The sequence below is a fragment of the Cydia pomonella genome, chromosome 25 (genome assembly GCF_033807575.1).
Source record: "Cydia pomonella isolate Wapato2018A chromosome 25, ilCydPomo1, whole genome shotgun sequence".
NCBI lineage: Eukaryota > Metazoa > Arthropoda > Insecta > Lepidoptera > Tortricidae > Cydia > Cydia pomonella.
The window spans coordinates 10,742,579-10,761,839 of NC_084727.1; the positions used below are offsets into that span (position 1 = coordinate 10,742,579).

Genomic DNA, 19,261 nt, shown 5'->3' on the forward strand with positions numbered 1-19,261 from the left:
CATTCCACAGCCGGAGCGTCCGCGGGAGGAAATTCCTCTTAAACCGCACAGTACGCGACCATTTAGGCTCTAGGGTGTGAGGATGAACTCCCTGCCGCCGGCGAGCAGTGCGGTGATAGAAAGCGGCCGTGGGCATCATGTCAACCAATTTTTCAGAGCACAGCCCATTGTACAAGCGGTAGAACACACACAAGGAGGCAGTCTCTCCTTAGACTGAATGGTTCAATGCCGCTTGTGAGTTTGGGATCGTCGACGATGTACAATAACAATATACATAATGGATATATACAGAGGATTACTATAACTAGCTTAAATCTAAAATAGGCCCTTGAAGCATTGTACCAACGCTGTCGACATTTCCTCGTTGTATCGCAGTACAGGGCTATTACCGCGAAAATCGAAGTTAGTCAATAACGGGCATTTTTCTCTGTCACTCTAATTACGTCTTAGTGAGAGTAAAAGAGAAAGATCCCCGCAATTTGCAAATTTCGCGGTAGGCCCCCTGATACGTTGTGCGAGGAAGCCGCCAGCTCTTCGGTCACCAGTTACGTCAACCAGACGCTTCTCGGTTACTGCAAAAAACATGTCATGGATCCTACACTTTTTTGAATATTTTATTTCTATCGTAGCTCTCAAATGGATGGATCAATTTCGATGCGGTTTTTTTAAGGTGAAAGCGAGCTTCTTTGCGGTTCTTAGCTGTGTTTAATAAAAGATGGTCCCGTAGTTTGAAGATTATCAGCTCCACTCTAAAATTATGTGAGGTATATTTGGATAAATATTGAATTAATTGTTTAGGTAAGCAATATTTCTTAATCTCGTTCCCAATATTATACTTGGTTAATGTTAAAATGTACACTATAATTGATGTACAAGTACTATGACTATTATAGACGGGGTGACTTTGACATTTTGGGGTGACAATGATATTTAGGATGTATTTAGGTGACGAAATGCTAATAAAATAAATAAATATCATTTAATTTAAATCATTCGCATTAATAATGATAATAATGAGAGATAAAAACGACTGCAAAAAAACAAGTACTTAAGTATATTATGATTTTTGGTATTATGTATGTTCTTTTTGGTAAAAATAAAAAATGACAAAATAAGCAGTTCGACTTTCATTATCATCTTCGTAGTGTTTGTCCTGGCTTATTGCTACGGCTCATGGGAGCCTGGGGTCCGCTTGCCAACTAATCCCAAGAATTAGCGTAGGCACTAGTTAATCTTCGACTTTATTTTTTTAATAATTTTGTCCTGGAACTCGCATCCTTTATCCAACTTTATTCTGAGAACACTCAGCCTGTAAAAAGGCCCAAAAAGAAAAGCACTCTTGTTGACTATACAATAATGTAATAAATTCAATAGAGGTACAACTGTTGTAAAAGCTTGTCAATAGTTAGTACCGGCCAGACGTCATGTTTCCCGGGAAAATCTTAACACCGCGATCTAGGATTTTCAACACATGGTATAGCGACATCTAGCAGGCAATTTGACAACTAAAATTAACTTCTTGCAAATAAAGTTAGGAAATACATACAGAGGTTGGACAAAACCACAGACTAAACATTGTTATACCTGACTCCATGATAAATAGAACAAAAGGATCTTACGAAGTCATCACATTTTATTAAATAATCAACATGAATTACCTACGTCTAGATCCATTTCTGAAACATAAGGTACCTAACTAAAATCGCTTTATTAAGTTAAAATATTTTATTATTCGATGAAGAAAATGATCAGCCCTTCTAGAACCATTTACCAATAACTGTAGCTAATTGTAATTTAATACAAGTCTTATGCACTTCGAATAGTCTCCTGAAACCCACCCGACAAGTTTTTTCACGAGTTTTACTCGAAAGTATTCCAGCCACTTTTACATCGTATCGTACGATATTTCTTACAACTTTTCAATACACCTGAAACAAAACAAATTAGACTTTAAAGTTATTTCCATAAGATGTAAGTCAAATGCATTTGAATGGTATGCCAAAAATCACCACGTTGTATTTTTATACGCATCCAGTTTTTCGAATTTAAACTGTATCCAACGGTAATAAGAGTGTTATGATATGCAATGATGTGGCAGAAGCACCACGTTGCATACGTCGCGTGGTCAGTGTCGGTTGGCAGCGCTGCGAGGAGCACGTATCGCCGCCATTTTCGTCCCGCCAAAACTTTACGCGGCAAACTTCGATGACAGAAAAAATCGTTTAGTGACTTTTTATTAATCAAAAACATTTGTATAACTATTAGTGACTGTTAAATACGTGTAAAAAATGTACATTATTTTTGCCGTGCGTGTAAAAGTGCATAATTAGTTTAATTTGTGTTAAACAATAATGGATCTTGTGCAAGCGCCGGAACGTTGACCTTATTTCTTGACAGGTATGGTTCGATTTTTTATTGCGTAACAGGTTATTCGCAATCTTGATTATTCAGCCGTTGACTTTTTAATTTTGAGCCAAGGGTGCAATCATTGCTAGTTTACCATGACTGGTTACATGTGGCATTTAATAAGTCCGTCCATTTAACCTTACACGGTCCAAAAAAAAAAATACACGATTGAAGCCTCATCGCCTCTTAGAAGTCCTAAAAATTTAGCATAAAAAAAAAGATGATGTTATAGGGTTGTCATTTTTGCCGTGTAATATCTAAGTGTGTCCATCGTTAATACAATGACTTAGCTATAGAAAATCATAACTAGAGTTTTGCTTGGTGCGCGGGGCCCGAGGGCCCCGCGGTAGTCGTGTAGTTTGTTGTTTTGTTGTTTGTCATGTTGTTTATGTTGTTGTTAATGAGTTGTAGTTGTAGTGTTTGTTGTTGTTGCTGTTGTTTAGGTGTAAAAGTTTGTGTTTTCTAAAGGGAAAAGGTAAAGCAGTTGTACTTTTGCTTGCAAGGAATGGTCCGCGTGCGAGCACGCACTCCCGCAGCTCGGCCTTCGGCCTCGCGTGCTTGGGCGATCCAATGGGACGCTCCGGGCCTTCGGCCCTACGCGGAGCTCGGCCTTCGGCCTTCGCAATATAGTTACTTTGGAGGTTGAAGGGAAGTTGGAGCTTAAACACGACCCAATAGTAAAAGTGTCTTGACAAGCTCACGTCGGGCCTACGGCCTTCGGCCTCCGGCCCGCCGTTTCGCTTGTCTAAGACACTTTTACTATTGGGTCGTGTTTAAGCTCCAACTTCCCCGCTGGCGAGCCTCGAAGGGGACGCTTCGGGCCTTCGGCCCTACGCGGAGCTCGGCCTTCGGCCTTCGCTAGCCTCGACGCTTCGCCGTCGGGCCTTCGGCCCGCCGGCTCCGCTTATTAAGACAGTTGACTTGTTGCCGATCCGCTTTATAACTTTTCCCGTTATTTTTGTTGTTATTAATATAAAGAAGATTTCTTTTCCAAAGGGGAAAGTTAATGCGGTTATACTTCCGCTTTGGGCCGCACTCTCGCAGCTCGGCCTTCGGCCTCGCGTGCTTGGGCGTTCCAATGGGACGCTCCGTGCCTTCGGCCCTACGCGGAGCTCGGCCTTCGGCCTTCGCTAGGTTTCGAAGCTCAGCGTCGGGCCTTCGGCCCGCCGCTTCGCTTATTAAGACAGTTAACTTGTTGCCAGGTTCGCTTTATCACTTTTCCCGTTATTTTTGTTGTTATTAATATAAAGAAGATTTCTTTTCCAAAGGGGAAAGTTAATGCGGTTGTACTTCCGCTTTGGGCCGCACTCTCGCAGCTCGGCCTTCGGCCTCGCGTGCTTGGGCGTTCCAATGGGACGCTCCGTGCCTTCGGCCCTACGCGGAGCTCGGCCTTCGGCCTTCGCTGGGTTTCGAAGCTCAGCGTCGGGCCTTCGGCCCGCCGCTTCGCTTATTAAGACAGTTAACTTGTAATTGGTTCGCTCTATAAATGCACTTTTCCCGTTATTTTTAGTATAAAGAATATTTGTTTTCCAAAGGGGAAAAGTAATGCGGTTGTACTTCCGCTTTGGGCCGCACTCTCGCAGCTCGGCCTTCGGCCTCGCGTGCTTGGGCAATCCAATGGGACGCTCCGGGCCTTCGGCCCTACGCGGAGCTCGGCCTTCGGCCTTCGCTGGGTCTCGAAGCTCAGCGTCGGGCCTTCGGCCCGCCGCTTCGCTTATTAAGACAGTTAACTTGTAATTAGTTCGCTCAATAAATGCACTTTTTCCGTTATTTTTAGTATAAAGAATATTTGTTTTCCAAAGGGGAAAAGTAATGCGGTTGTAGTTCCGCTTTGGGCCGCACTCTCGCAACTCGGCCTTCGGCCTCGCGTGCTTGGGCTATCCAATGGGACGCTCCGGGCCTTCGGCCCTACGCGGAGCTCGGCCTTCGGCCTTCGCTGGGTTTCGAAGCTCAGCGTCGGGCCTTCGGCCCGCCGCTTCGCTTATTAAGACAGTTAACTTGTTGTCGGTTCGCTTTATCACTTTTCCCGTTATTTTTGTTGTTATTAATATAAAGATTATTTGTTTTCCAAAGGGGATAAGTGATGCGATTGTACTTCCGCTTTGGGCCGCACTCTCGCAGCTCGGCCTTCGGCCTCGCGTGCTTGGGCTATCCAATGGGACGCTCCGGGCCTTCGGCCCTACGCGGAGCTCGGCCTTCGGCCTTCGCTGGGTTTCGAAGCTCAGCGTCGGGCCTTCGGCCCGCCGCTTCGCTTATTAAGACAGTTAACTTGTTGTCGGTTCGCTTTATCACTTTTCCCGTTATTTTTGTTGTTATTAATATAAAGATTATTTGTTTTCCAAAGGGGATAAGTGATGCGATTGTACTTCCGCTTTGGGCCGCACTCTCGCAGCTCGGCCTTCGGCCTCGCGTGCTTGGGCGATCCAATGGGACGCTCCGGGCCTTCGGCCCTACGCGGAGCTCGGCCTTCGGCCTTCGCTGGGTTTCGAAGCTCAGCGTCGGGCCTTCGGCCCGCCGCTTCGCTTATTAAGACAGTTAACTTGTTGTCGGTTCGCTTTATCACTTTTCCCGTTATTTTTGTTGTTATTAATATAAAGATTATTTGTTTTCCAAAGGGGATAAGTGATGCGATTGTACTTCCGCTTTGGGCCGCACTCTCGCAGCTCGGCCTTCGGCCTCGCGTGCTTGGGCGATCCAATGGGACGCTCCGGGCCTTCGGCCCTACGCGGAGCTCGGCCTTCGGCCTTCGCTGGGTTTCGAAGCTCAGCGTCGGGCCTTCGGCCCGCCGCTTCGCTTATTAAGACACTCGGGGAGGGTTGGTTTCGCTTCGGGAGTAGTGCGGGAAGTTGGAGCTTAAACACGACCCAATAGTAAAAGTGTCTTGACAAGCTCACGTCGGGCCTACGGCCTACGGCCTCCGGCCCGCCGTTTCGCTTGTCTAAGACACTTTTCCTATTGGGTCGTGTTTAAGCTCCAACTTCCCCCTCTCAGGTGACGCTTCGGGCCTTCGGCCCTACGCGGAGCTCGGCCTTCGGCCTTCGCTAGCCTCGACGCGTCGCCGTCGGGCCTTCGGCCCGCCGGCTCCGCTTATCAAGACAGTTTACTTATTGGAACGCTTCGGAGCACCTTATGCACGCAGCTCGGCCTTCGGCCTCGCTTTAAATTACTTGAGGTTGCACGCTTGGGGGTCGGGGTGAAGGCTCCGGGCCTTCGGCCTTCCGCCGGGGTCGGCCTTCGGCCTCCCAGCCTGAAGCTCGCCCTTCGGGCTCGCTTAAAACAGTTTTTATATAGGTTTTCGCTTTGTTCCTCACTCCCGCAGCTCGGCCTTCGGCCTCGCTCAAAATTACTGGGGGTGGGGCGCGCCCGGCCACTCGGGGTGAAGCTCCGGGCCTGACGGCCCGTCGCGGGGTCGGCCTTCGGCCTCCCAGCCTGAAGCTCGCCCTTCGGGCTCGCTTAACCTACTTGAAAATTTGATTTGCCCCTGTCCGCCGCCATTTTGGATTTTTCCAAAAAAATTTTTTCACATGGTAATCTCGGGCCCCCAGGCTCGCCGCATGCCAAATCTCAGCGCGCTCGGACCAACTTGAAAAAAAAAAAAAAAAAAAGTCGGCCATTTTGAAAATTTTTTGATGCAGTTTTTTTTCTCTCGGGGCCCTCTATGACATTTGGTCGAGCACCCCCCACCTATCGCGCACCGTTTCAGAGTTGCCATACAAAACTAAAGTGGCCATTTTTTCCGCCATCTTGGATTTTTTCCAAATTTTTTTTTTCCATAGGCATCTAGAGGGGCCCGAGATTCCGTGACCAAAATTTCAGCGCGCTAGGACCATTTTGAAAATCGTCCGCCATTTTGAATCCGCCATTTTGAAAAAAAAATGGCGGCTTCCAAAACTGCCCAGGGTCCTCTATGACATTTGGTCGAGCACCCCCCCACTATCTCTCACCGTTTAGCCGGGCCGTCAAACATTTTTCGACCCGGAAGTCAAATCCAAAAATCCATATTTTTCTGGACCTACAAATTCCGAGCTCTATACGAATCAATTTTTTTTTTCCACCTAAACCTCACAGTTTCCAAATAAAACATCTATATTAGAAATCAGTCGGTTTGCAGCTATATATATTATTAACTAGTATGTTGCTTTGTGCGCGGGGCCCGAGGGCCCCGCGGTGTGCGTGGTGCTGTTGTTTGGTTGTTTGTCATGTTGTTTATGTTGTTGTTAATGAGTTGTTGTAGTTGGTGCTGTTGTTTTAGCTGTTGTTTAGGTGTAAAAGTTTCGTTTTCCAAAGGGAAAAGGTAAAGCAGTTGTACTTTTGCTTGCAAGGAATGGTCCGCGTGCGAGCACGCACTCCCGCAGCTCGGCCTTCGGCCTCGCGTGCTTGGGCGATCCAATGGGACGCTCCGGGCCTTCGGCCCTACGCGGAGCTCGGCCTTCGGCCTTCGCAATATAGTTACTTTGGGGGTTGAAGGGAAGTTGGAGCTTAAACACGACCCAATAGTAATGTAGTTGGTGCTGTTGTTTTTTGTAGTTGGTGCTGTTGTTGATGTTGTTGTTGATGAGTTGTTGTTGAAGGTGCCGTTGTTTTAAGTATGTTGCTTTGTGCGCGGGGCCCGAGGGCCCCGCGGCGTTCGTGTAAGTTTTTCGTGTCGTTGTTTCAATTTGGTTTTACTTTTGTACTTTGAAACCTTTGCAAAGCTCGGGATTCCATTTACTTTGTTTTAGCCCCGTGTCTTGAAACTCTCGCTATTCTCAGGATTCTCACTCGTTGAGCGTGGTTTTATTTTAGAGTGTTTTGGTATAAACATTACATATGTACATTTGTAAGATGGTTTTAGAGTTCCGTACCCAAAGGGTCAAACGGTCAAGGGCCAGAGCTTGTCAAAACTATTTTATTGATTATAGGATGGTTTTCATTTATTTGTGTAATAATTGTAAGGATATGAACAATAAAATAAACAGAGAATTATTATTTGTAGTAAGTTGCGCCTGACTCAATTTTAAGAGCAATAATAAGAATGCAAACTACATTCGTAAGCAGACAGGAGTTAAAACCCGAGACTAAAATTTGTACTGATATAACTGCGTAAGGGCCTATTTCACAATGTCCCAGTAAAGTATTGGATAGTTAATTGATAATTAAATTAACTGCCAGATAAAATTTCCTACAAAACTTAGCATTTTATCTACCAGTTAATCTCATTTGAAGATGACTTTATTCGTGAGATAAGTGACAAGTAGCTTACTCAGGACTTAACTTGGACATTGTGAAACAGGCCCAAAGAGTATCAAAATATAATTATTCATCGCAAGCATATTTTAAACATGTTTATTTTTGTATTTTCCAATTAGGTTCACTTATATGTTAGTGTATTCATGTGGCTGGCCGTTTATAAAGCTTTAAAGTGGTAACTGTTTTTCCTTTTGAACTTTGAATTATTTGCATTCATGAAAAGTTTGTGTATATTCTGAGTATTTCCTTGCATATGACAGTTATCTTTAATTTCATATTTTTTTATACATATCATTCATTTCTATACTTACTATTACTGTGTTCAATAGTCAATATTAGGAACCTATACAATAGTAGCCAAGTTCATCACAGTGTACATTTTAGAACTATAATTTAATTATTATAACATAAAAGCTATGATAGCTACTTTAAAATTATTGATCACTATGCAATTCACGGCTGTTGTAAATTCGTAATCAGAGTTAACAGCGTCATCTATAGGGTTTTGTATGTATTTACTTGAAGCCTAGACTGCTTGTCAATAGTTGACAATCAATATGCATCCAATAAGATGCATAGTTTCATATATAGTTCATAGGTGGCGCTGTTGTCAAAATTGCAAGTTTCAGAGGTATTTTTGTGTAATTAGGTGCATCTAATTTTTATTAAATATACTATATACGAAGTACACGCTTGTTTTGTCTCAGATCCTCTCAAGATCTTTTAACCCACATGCGTTTACCTGTTTATAAAATAATAACAATAAAAAATTCATGCAAACTAAATTCGAGGATATCGATTTTTTGAAGCTTGAATATTCTTGGATTAAAAGTATAAACAGATTTGTTTTACTATTTATGTGTAATTGGACATGCGAGTTGACTCAGCTTAGGTTGTTGGTTCCTGGAAGCATAGAGAAATAAATAAGAGGTAATTGCATCAAGCCATCTACATAGGTCTGTTTAAATTTTATTGTATGACACGTTTCATAGATTGTGTGATGTTGATCAGTTTGTTAATCGTGGCAGATGCAACAGACCCTTAGTAGGTTCACATATTTTTCTGTGCTGATAGTTATATTGAAACATACTCAACTATTATATTTTTTTATACATATTACTCATTTCTATACTTACTGTGTTCAATAGTTAATATTAGGATCCTATACAATAGTAGCCAAGTACATCACAGTGTACATTTTAGAACTATAATTTAATTATTATAACATAAACTCCTGTGATAGCAACTTTTTAATAGCTGCTTTAAATTATTAATCACTATGCAAGTCGCGTCTGTTGTAAATTCGTAATCAGAGTTAACAGCGTCATCTATACGGTTTTGTATATATTTACTTGAAACCTAGACTGCTTGTAAATAGTTGACAATCAATACGCTTCCAATAAGGTGTATAGTTTCATATATAGTTCATAGGTGGCGCTGTTGTCAACATTGCTCAATTTTTCAAAGGCTTCTTTATGAAAGTAGGTACATCCAATATACCCGATACGAAGCACACGCTTGTTTTGTATCAGATTCTCTCAATATCTTTTGACATCAGCCCAAGTGCGGTTACCTGCTAAACTCGAGGATATTGATTCTCTGAAGCTTAAACATACTTGAGATCAAGAATATAAACTGATTTGTATTATTACTTATGTGTAATTGGATATGCAAGTTGCCTCAGGTTAGATTGTTGGTTCCTATTAGCATAGAGAAATAAGTAAGCGTAAATTACATCAAGCCATGTATATAGATATGTTACTGTTAAAACATTTGCTAAATTTCATAGATTATAGCTTGCGGGATGTTAATCAGTTTGTTAATCGTGGCAGGTGCAACAGACCCTTAGTAAGTTCACATATTTCTCTGTACTGATAGTTATATTGAAACATACTCAACTTGGCAGTAATAAAGGCGTGAAATTCTAATTTTTCTATGGGAAATAAACTCCGCACTACCGCTTTTTTCTGCTGACAAGGTCCAGAGAATAATAACTTTGGTTTGTATACATGTTTATTTAAAACTGTAAATGTAACTATTAATAGTATATATTGCACTTTATCAAGTATATGTTTGGTATACATTCTTATGTAAAAAAAATCAAAAGTTAGTAGATTTCAAACTGAAGATTATCATGAAAATTGAAATCTTATCTGCAAGTGATAAGTGACGATATAGGTGATAGGATGGATTTTCCATATAAATATTGAATTTCGCGTCTTTTTTACTGACAGTTGATTAGTCAAAATTTACAAATACACTTCGACATCAACACTCTTAATAATTGATCATTGGTGGACTTTAAACTGTTACAATACAGTCTATGAACTTTGTTTTAACAGTGTTGATGTGAGTATGTAGCTGCTTTATTATATTTATTCTAATAAAACACACGTAGTTTTATATTTTATTGTATATTAATCTAAGGTGAAAAGCAAGACATATAACAGGAGGTAAGGATGTGTAGTGAACACGCCATGACGACATGCGTAACGTGACGTAGTAGCCCAGCAAAGTTTATATTTTCGATTTCTACGATGCTGCACCGACTGCACTTCGTTGGTAGTACTGAAAAGAAATATAATATATTTTTATTAAAGAAGCAAATTAACAAATGAACATTAGACGTTAATAAAGGGATAAATGAGCGTCATAAAATTTAATACTATTTCATATATCATGGAGGAAGTGTATCGTGGAAACGATTTTTTGGTTTTTTATGATTATGTCATGAAATCGGTCGCTCGCTCGTGCGTGTCGCGTAGTGCATGCACACTGCACCTGCAAGCCTCACGTAGATACTGAACGCCACACATACATAGGTGTATCAACGATTTATGCGACTATTTAAGATGAAAGTGGTGGACTTGCGTGAAATTTCATTTTTATACAAACGTAATCCTTATTTTCCAAAATATCAATATCCGGAAAGGAAAGTGAGGAATACGTTTGCATGGAGAATCGGCTGCCCTCCTTCTTCTTCAGCGTTACAATATTGGTAATGATTAAGGCCTCGTTTCCACTATGTCGTAAGGATAGATGGGCATTTGTCATGGTCTGTATATTTCAAAGGAGCAGTTTATATATAGAAAGGTAAGCGTTTTGTCATGGCTAGCATATTTAAATGGAGGTGTTCACCTATAGTACTATATACGATTACTGTCATTACGACATAAGTGGGAGCGGCCTTAGTATTTTAAGAACTTAATAATTTTTACCGTTCGTCCGGACAGTGGATGCAGCTCGTCGATGGTTATTCTTTACTCGAGGAGTCGGCGTGCTTGTGTGCTATTTCATCTGAAAAAAGTTTATACTTTATTGCAATAAAATACCAAATTTTGTGGATAAAATTAAAATTCCTAATCAGTTTTTGATGTAACAAAGAGAATCTTCACAAGTTGACGTGGTGAAAAAATATTGAATGCACATTTGTTAGATATAGCGTATTTCCATCTTATAGGTCAGTAACGCACTTACAAACCCTTTAATGTCTATGGGTGATGGTAATCGTTTGGTTTTACTCGATTCGTCCGTTTGTTTGTCCCTTATATTATACAAAAGAATTAAATCTTACCATTTGAAGCTTGTAGATTGACAGCTCAGCTGTAGTTTGCTCATCCGAAATGTTAACACGATGCCGCACAGCTCGCAGTATTCTGTTAAAACATATTAAGTAGGTATATTAAAATATTACAATTAAATGAAAATGGCAATTGTTAAATGGACATTATTGACAATGGTTTTTTAAAAACGGTTATTTTAAAAGAGAATTTGTTTTGGAAATGGATGAATGTCAGAAGATTCATCTCCTTATGGCATGGCAATGGATCAGCTTTATCATTTGAAAGTATAAGTCTTTTACCTTTCGGCGTAAGTAGACATCGTGGACAGTAGTCTCGGCTGCAGCTGCCCTCTCCGTGGCTGGAGCGGCGCGTCCGTGTCGCCGGGGCTCGGAGGGCGCAGTGAAGGCGGCCGGCAGCCTCACCGTCTTGTTGGATTCTGTTCGAGTAGATACTGCGCTGCTGGTGTAGGAGAGGTGTCCGGCGGCGTGTGGTGTGGGGGGGCCGGCGTCGTCCTCTCTCCCTCCCTCCTCTCTCGTGACGCGAGATGCACTCCTGCAGGCCGCGCCACTTCAGGGTTTCGGTGATGGCCACAGATTATGTTCGAGGAGTTGTTTGTTCATGTGTAGCTTTACCTGAAAATCATAACATATGCATATGTATATGTGATATTTCAATGTTTATTTTTGACTTTTTAAGTTAGGATAATTTCGGATAATGATGCTGTAAAAAATGTATTGATGAAGAGAAATGTCACTGAGAAAACCAATTGACAAATCAGTGATATTGAAATTGATACAGTTCAATTCTTTTATCTGATTGATTTGTTACTCTTGTATTCTTTATTATTGATAAACAGTAAAAGGAAATAAGTAGATACAAAGCCAAGGACGTATTTTTCCGCCCGAGCCGCAGGCGAGGGTACGTAAATTAGTCGAGGGTTAAATTTGTATCATAAGAATTAATTATACAAATATGTACAACTGACGATATGGAGAACAATGTAAACTTTAAATATAAAGAACAAAATTAATGACTATACCGTTGGCCGTAGGTAGCTTGCAGTATTGTAGCTTGATTGTTCGATTGTAGCTTCTTGGTGTCAGTTTTCTGCTCGAAGTGTTGTTATCGTGGTTGTTTGTGTAGGCGATGTACGTTGCTTCATCTGAAAACATTTATTATTATTATTTGTATTAACGTCCATAACATTATAATAATAAGAATTTACGTAAAGAAATAATTTTTAGAATAATTATGATTACAGTTAAAGGTCAAATGTAAACTGATGGAAAGAATATCTACATAAAGAGATTAAGTTGAATTGAAAATGGATAAAAATGATTTTACATTAGGCTCATTAGTTGGTTAGTTGGGGTTTATTATTTAACTAAATAGGGTATTATCTTGGATGTATAAGTTCATTATATATACCAGTCATACATACCAGTTGTGTCGTAACATTTCGATTGAGTTGCAGACGAAGATAGAGGTTGTAGACAGGTGACAAGGCCGTGACGTGGAGTACCGATGCAATTTTTTCGAGTGACGGGTTTTCTGAAAATATATATTAAAAGTTTTAATATTATAAAATGGTATTAAATAAAAATACATTTTCCAACATTAGTTATTAAATTAAATGACAGATATTTATTTGATTACTTACGTGGATTTGTTATTTGTTGTGCCATATGAGGATTATAGGAATTTATTTTACCTGTTAAAAAAAATGGTTGTAAAATACTGAAGAGCGACTGTCTGTTTTAGTTTAACATTTCCTATACGATAGGACAATGTTATTAACGGGCGGCATCCAGCGGGAAGGATACAAACAGTCTTGTTTGAGGGGTCATAGCAACTGTGAGCTAACCCTCAAACCATTCGCCAGATTAAACCGTAAAGGTTTAAATAGACATAAACCCAATGCAATTGGCAACCGGTTGCAAACTTTGTATTGCCTTGGAGTTACGTCCGCCCATCTAACTACTGCTAACTACTCTATCTATATATTTACTGTATATAATTATTAAAGTGAAATGACTCAAATTACGAAATGAAGAATGTAAGAGCATACCTATATCTAATTATTTATAATGCATGCATAATAATAAGATATACATTATTTTTTCTATTTTACAATGTTTCATGTTTTACTAATATGATGACAAGGATGAACGTGTAGTTGTGAGATATAGTAAGTAATATATGTTTTTTTATTTTTATTTATTTAGTGTGGAAAATAAAACATCAGGCCCAAGACGTATTTATTCACCCGAGCCGTAGGCGAGGGTAGATAAATTCGTCGAGGGTTAAATTGGTATTGGTATCTATTTTTATGAATAATGAAATACATACGTGTGATATATACCTTATATCTATTAACTGTCGATCGAGTGGGTGGGTAGGTGTGAAAATTAGATCTTGATCCAGTTGATGATTATATATTTCTTTCTTGGACATCTTTTCTGGAAAATAAATCGCATTATATTTAATATTTGAATAAAATTATTACTTGTAACGAATAAAATATATATATATATATATTTTATTACCTTGTTCCTTTCTCAAAACGCATCAAGTATGTTTCTGCACCAGTTTATTTTTCGTAATACCTATTTATTGAGTAATTCCTGTAACATGTCAATAGATTAAAGTGTATTATTTGGTAATTTCTGTATATATATATATGTGGGTTTTCTTTCCGGTCGATGACTTGACTTATAAGTAGATGTGAAATGGTGAAATCCTTCTGAAAATAAAACAAAGCATGTGAGTAATTTTATACAATATCGACTGATTATTTTAGTTCTACCTATTTACTGTCGGTAGTAAATAGGAAGTTAACGGGCGGCAACCGCGGGAAGGAAATAATCAGTCTTGTCCCAGAGTTTTTTGCAACTGTGCGCTCCCCCCGAGACCATTTTGCCTAAAGGAATAAGAACCAGTGCAACACGCGACCGGTCGCAAATTTATTATTGATCTGGCCCTATTTCCGCCCAACTAACTACGTGTGGATCGTAAGTGTTACTGTACAGTGTATATGTAATTAATAATATATATCTTATATACAATAAAAATGTCATGACTAAGTAAATGTTTGTAAATGAAATGTTGTAATGAGAACGAAAAAAAATTGCGTGAGTATACGTAAAATTATCATAGTTAACCAATTGCTGTGTGAGAAGAATACACAAAACGAGTTTATGAAACTATACAGTTTAAAATATATCAATAAATCGGAACGTCACAAGTCAAGAGTCATTTAAACAGGATTTGACGATTGGATCTAATCAGATTCGTAATGTTAAATATTATTTAGCATTGAAACAGTAAAGTCGGTCGCTATATGAATTGAAATGAAAACGACTATCACCTTCCTAAGGGATAACACAGCACAGCTGTGTTATTTCTTAAGATGGTGGATGATCGTGTCTAGTGCATTAATCGAGCCATGTATCAAGGTCAGTGCACACGTGTGGCTCTCGGCGGCGGAACGAAACAACAGTACTGAGTGTGACTGCGGCCGACGTACTGCGACTGCTGGTGACTTCGGACGAGAGACTCGCGAGAGTGATTGGTGGCACGGTGTTCAACGCACAGGTCGACAGAGCGGCGCGAGTGAACCGTCTCGACCGCTGCTCGGCCCCTCTTCGAACCAGTATCCAGGGGTTGCCGTGTGCAGTGAAAGGTTGAGTTTGTTATCTACACCCGATACCCACCCTCTCACCTACTATCGTTGATCGCTTCCATTGACACTGTCGAATACAAAGAATTTATAGCGAATTGAGAATTGACTGTTATTAATCCCCTTCCAAACTCACCCTCCCCCCCTCCCCCCCTTGAAGTACCCTCTGCCTAAATTGCTTATTCATGTTCAAATTCGATTAATTGAATTTATTTACACATTTATTTTTGTATGTATGTTATATTTATTACGTATTTATTAATTTTGAAAGACTTTTTTAGAACCCGTCTTTTTTATGTACTTTTTTTATGCTTGTTTAATACTGTTGTATATTAAATTTTTATATTAAAATAGATGTTGCTTATTGTTTCATATACAAACGCCTAAAATCGCGATGTAATATTTTAAAAAGTATAAACGATTTGAAATATTACTAATAGACGTTGGTATTTAATACATTTTCGCAAAGACTATTGTGTTAACGTTATTTTGAATATTTGTAGTTAAATGTACATGTGGTTATCATATTTCTTGCAAAGGTTACTATGGTCAATTTATGTTGTCTATCGATTTACTTCAATAAGAATATATAAAATTGTGAAAAAAAAATTAAATGGAGTTAATAATGCATATGTTTATTGAAAGACATTAGTTTACGTGTATCATGACACTTTCATTATCCAATAAATATACTTCATTAAGTTGTCATATATAACCAATATTTTGATCAAGTAGGTATTAAGAACTATTTTCATACATTGTTTTATTAACATTACAAAATCTTTTTCTTGAAAAGTTATGAATTTAAAAGTTTTAAATGTATATCAATATTATATTTTAATTTTTTGGTATAGGTAGATAGATTCCTAAGAAGTAATTACACATATGTATAGATCGAACAATATATTCTTTACAGACGTTATTTAAATATTTACAGACAATTCTTATTCGCTTATAACTCAGAATGCTCCAACTTGTAATCTACATTGCTTTTTTTTAGGTATATGCATATTGCGTAACATGATAATTTGACATATCATTTTATATCGTTATGAGTAATGATATTGCAATATCATTGTACAAATATATTCATTTAAGGATCAAGTCTACTATTTAGCCATGAATAAATTCAAGAGGTTATAATATACATAGTATTATAATTATTTTTTAAAGACATCACACGTGTGCAATAAATCATAATTATATGAATTCATTAAAAACATTGCTGAAAAATGCTGGAAACCCTGTAAATTTGAATAAATATATTTGAAATTTCGATAAAAATTTAAATAAAATGTATTTGAACTACCAATCCAGTTATTATATTATATGAAACTTTTAATAATACAATATGACATTTATGTTTCAGAATATTTTAAAACAGTGTACTAATGATGAGTCAATCAAGTCACAAGTTTTTTAATTAATAAGTATAAGTATGAAGCAAGTATTGACAAGTTTGTCACATGTAATAGTTTGTATTGTAGTTGTTTTGTGTATGTAGTGTGTATGTACAATTAAGTGTTACTGTTATGTTTTGTTTACGTTAATGAAAAAATAACGTTACGTTATTAAATTAGAAAAACTCAAATTATGTCAAGTCACAACATTTCATTTATATTGTTTTCTAATTTAATGTAATTTCCATAGTACGTAGTATTCTTTTTACGTAATTATGAAATCGTTTTTTTTTCTATATTTTTTTAAGTTTTTAATTGTTTTTTTGTTTTATTTTTTTTATTGTTTTTTCTATTATTTTTTTTGTTCATTTTGTATACATAATATGCTTTTTTTGTATTTTTTTTATATTATGGAAATACATTTACAAACGGTGTTAAAACAATAAAAAGTTAATAAAAATAATTATGATACAACATGTGTTATTAAATAATGCCATTTACATCTGACTTTTTCATGATCTTCTCTTCTGTCTTCATTTTTGCCTCGAACAGTAGTGTAAGTTATAATGAGATCCATTAAAAAACAGTCGTTAATAAATGTGAGCTGTTAGTTCTTTAAAAAATCTTTATCAATTTATAAAGAGTCTCTTGAGCAGTATTCCTTTTTGTTGATGTGCACTTCTCAAACAATAAGTTGTGTATGCAGGCACTATGACCAAGTTCAATATGTTGGTTATATATTATATTGTTGACCAATTCAAACCAGTGTTTATTTTCGCATACTCTGTAAGTAGTTTTAAGTTTTTTTGTATAAATAATACACTGAGTTTATTTTGCACTTCTATTATTTTGTAGGTGCACGACGGCTGCTGACTTCATTCTGTGAGATTTCCTATATTGAAACTTATGGAGTATAATCAGTTCAAATGATTGTTGCTAGCATTCATGTGGGACATTCCATAGGATTACATGTGTTAGTTACGATCAGCGTCGGTTCTTCCTCCACCTGTTTTGCATGTTGTCAATATGTAGACTCTTGAATGATTAATTGGTTAGTTCTTGATGTGTAGTCGAAGAATGGGTTTCACAGATGAAAATGGCAAATTGTACTTATAATTATAGCATACAATAAAGTTTAACTATGTGCAAAAGGTAAATCTTGACATTTAATTTGAGATTTAATAAAACAAAATGTTTTTGTAACGTTAGATTTTTAATTTATGTGTTTATGTAAAATGTAAGTTATTGTTTAGTCTGTGTTGTAAAATCAGATGTCACAAATTATTACATGTGAGAAATAAAATTTATTTTAATTAGGTTTTTGGTGACCCGTGCTAAAATCGATCTTTATCAAAGATTTTGTCGATTTTTTGTATAGAAATGTTTAAAGTCGCGGACTAATATTTAAAATTGAACAAACAATTTTTAAAAATTAGCAATAAACCTTTTCTATACAAAACATCTGTTGCAAACTTGTTTGGGTAAAGTCAATATATGAGAAATAATATTTATTTTAATTAAGTTTTTGGTGACCAGTGCTAAAATCGGTTTTTATCAAAACCGATTTTAGCACTGGTCACCAAGTGCTAAAATCGGTCTTTATCAAAGATTTTGCCGATTTTTTGTATAGAAATGTTTAAAGTCGCGGACTAATATTTAAAATGGAACAAACAATTTTTAAAAATTAGCAATAAACCTTTCTATACAAAACATCCGTTGCAAAATTGTTTGGATAAAGTCAATATATATGAGGAATAATATTTATTTTAAATACGTTTTTGGTGCCCAGTGCTAAAATAGGTTTTTATCAAAGATTTTGCCGATTTTTTGTGTAGAAATGTTTAAAGTCGCGGACTAATATTTAAAATGGAACAAACAATTTTTAAAAATTAGCAATAAACCTTTCTATACAAAACATCCGTTGCAAAATTGGTTGGGTAAAGTCAATATATATGAGGAATGATATTTATTTTAAATACGGTTTTGGTGACCAGTGCTAAAATCGGTCTTTATCAAAGATTTTGCCGATTTTTTGTATAGAAATGTTTAAAGTCGCGGACTAATATCAAAAATGGAACAAACAATTTTTAAAAATTAGCAATAATCCTTTCTATACAAAACATCTGTTGCAAAATTGTTTGGATGAAGTCAATATATATGAGGAATGATATTTATTTTAAATACTTTTTTGGTGCCCAGTGCTAAAATCGGTCTTTATCAAAGATTTTGCCGATTTTTTGTGTAGAAATGTTTAAAGTCGCGGACTAATATTTAAAATGGAACAAACAATTTTTAAAAATTAGCAATAAACCTTTCTATACAAAACATCCGTTGCAAAATTGTTTGGGTAAAGTCAATATATATGAGGAATGATATTTATTTTAAATACGTTTTTGGTGATCAGTGCTAAAATCGGTCTTTATCAAAGATATTGTCGATTTTTTGTATACAAATGTTTAAAGTCGCGGACTAATATTTAAAATGGAACAAACAATTTTTAAAAATTAGCAATAAACCTTTCTATACAAAACATCCGTTGCAAAATTGTTTGGGTAAAGTCAATATATATGAGGAATGATATTTATTTTAAATACGTTTTTGGTGATCAGTGCTAAAATCGGTCTTTATCAAAGATATTGTCGATTTTTTGTATACAAATGTTTAAAGTCGCGGACTAATATTTAAAATGGAACAAACAATTTTTAAAAATTAGCAATAAACCTTTCTATACAAAACATCTGTTGCAAAATCGTTTGGATAAAGTCAATATATATAAGGAATGATATTTATTTTAAATACGTTTTTGGTGACCAGTGCTAAAATCGGTCTTTATCAAAGATATTGCCGATTTTTTGTATAGGAATGTTTAAAGTCGCGGACTAATATTTAAAATTGAACAAACAATTTTTAAAAATTAGCAATAAACCTTTTTTATACAAAACATCTGTTGCAAACTTGTTTGGGTAAATTCAATATATATGAGG

General features: G+C 37.1%; 1 protein-coding gene and 1 long non-coding RNA gene across 7 annotated transcripts in view; one reads left to right on the top strand and one right to left on the bottom strand.

Annotated features, from left to right (window-relative positions):
- The first annotated feature begins 2,035 nt into the window (after window positions 1–2,035).
- Window positions 2,036–19,261, top strand: part of LOC133531601 (uncharacterized) — a 198,658-nt gene continuing 181,432 nt past the window's right edge. For 2 of the 4 annotated variants that reach the window (XM_061869914.1, XM_061869917.1), the window contains exon 1: window positions 2,036–2,397. The gene's annotated coding sequence lies outside the window, so the exon portion shown is untranslated. The remainder of the gene's footprint in view (window positions 2,398–19,261) is intronic. The other 2 variants (XM_061869916.1, XM_061869915.1) reach the window with 1 other exon arrangement.
- Window positions 10,034–15,031, bottom strand: LOC133531420 (uncharacterized). 3 transcript variants are annotated; one of them, XR_009801531.1, is made up of 9 exons: window positions 13,745–15,031; window positions 13,561–13,657; window positions 12,859–12,909; window positions 12,640–12,749; window positions 12,238–12,360; window positions 11,498–11,830; window positions 11,210–11,291; window positions 10,854–10,932; window positions 10,034–10,203 (listed from the first exon to the last, which is right to left on the bottom strand). It is a non-coding gene; the product is annotated as an uncharacterized LOC133531420 (long non-coding RNA). The 3 variants fall into 3 exon arrangements; XR_009801532.1 differs by lacking the exons at window positions 12,859–12,909; window positions 13,561–13,657; window positions 13,745–15,031 and adding an exon at window positions 12,910–13,154; XR_009801530.1 differs by lacking the exons at window positions 12,859–12,909; window positions 13,561–13,657; window positions 13,745–15,031 and having other exon boundaries at window positions 12,640–12,852.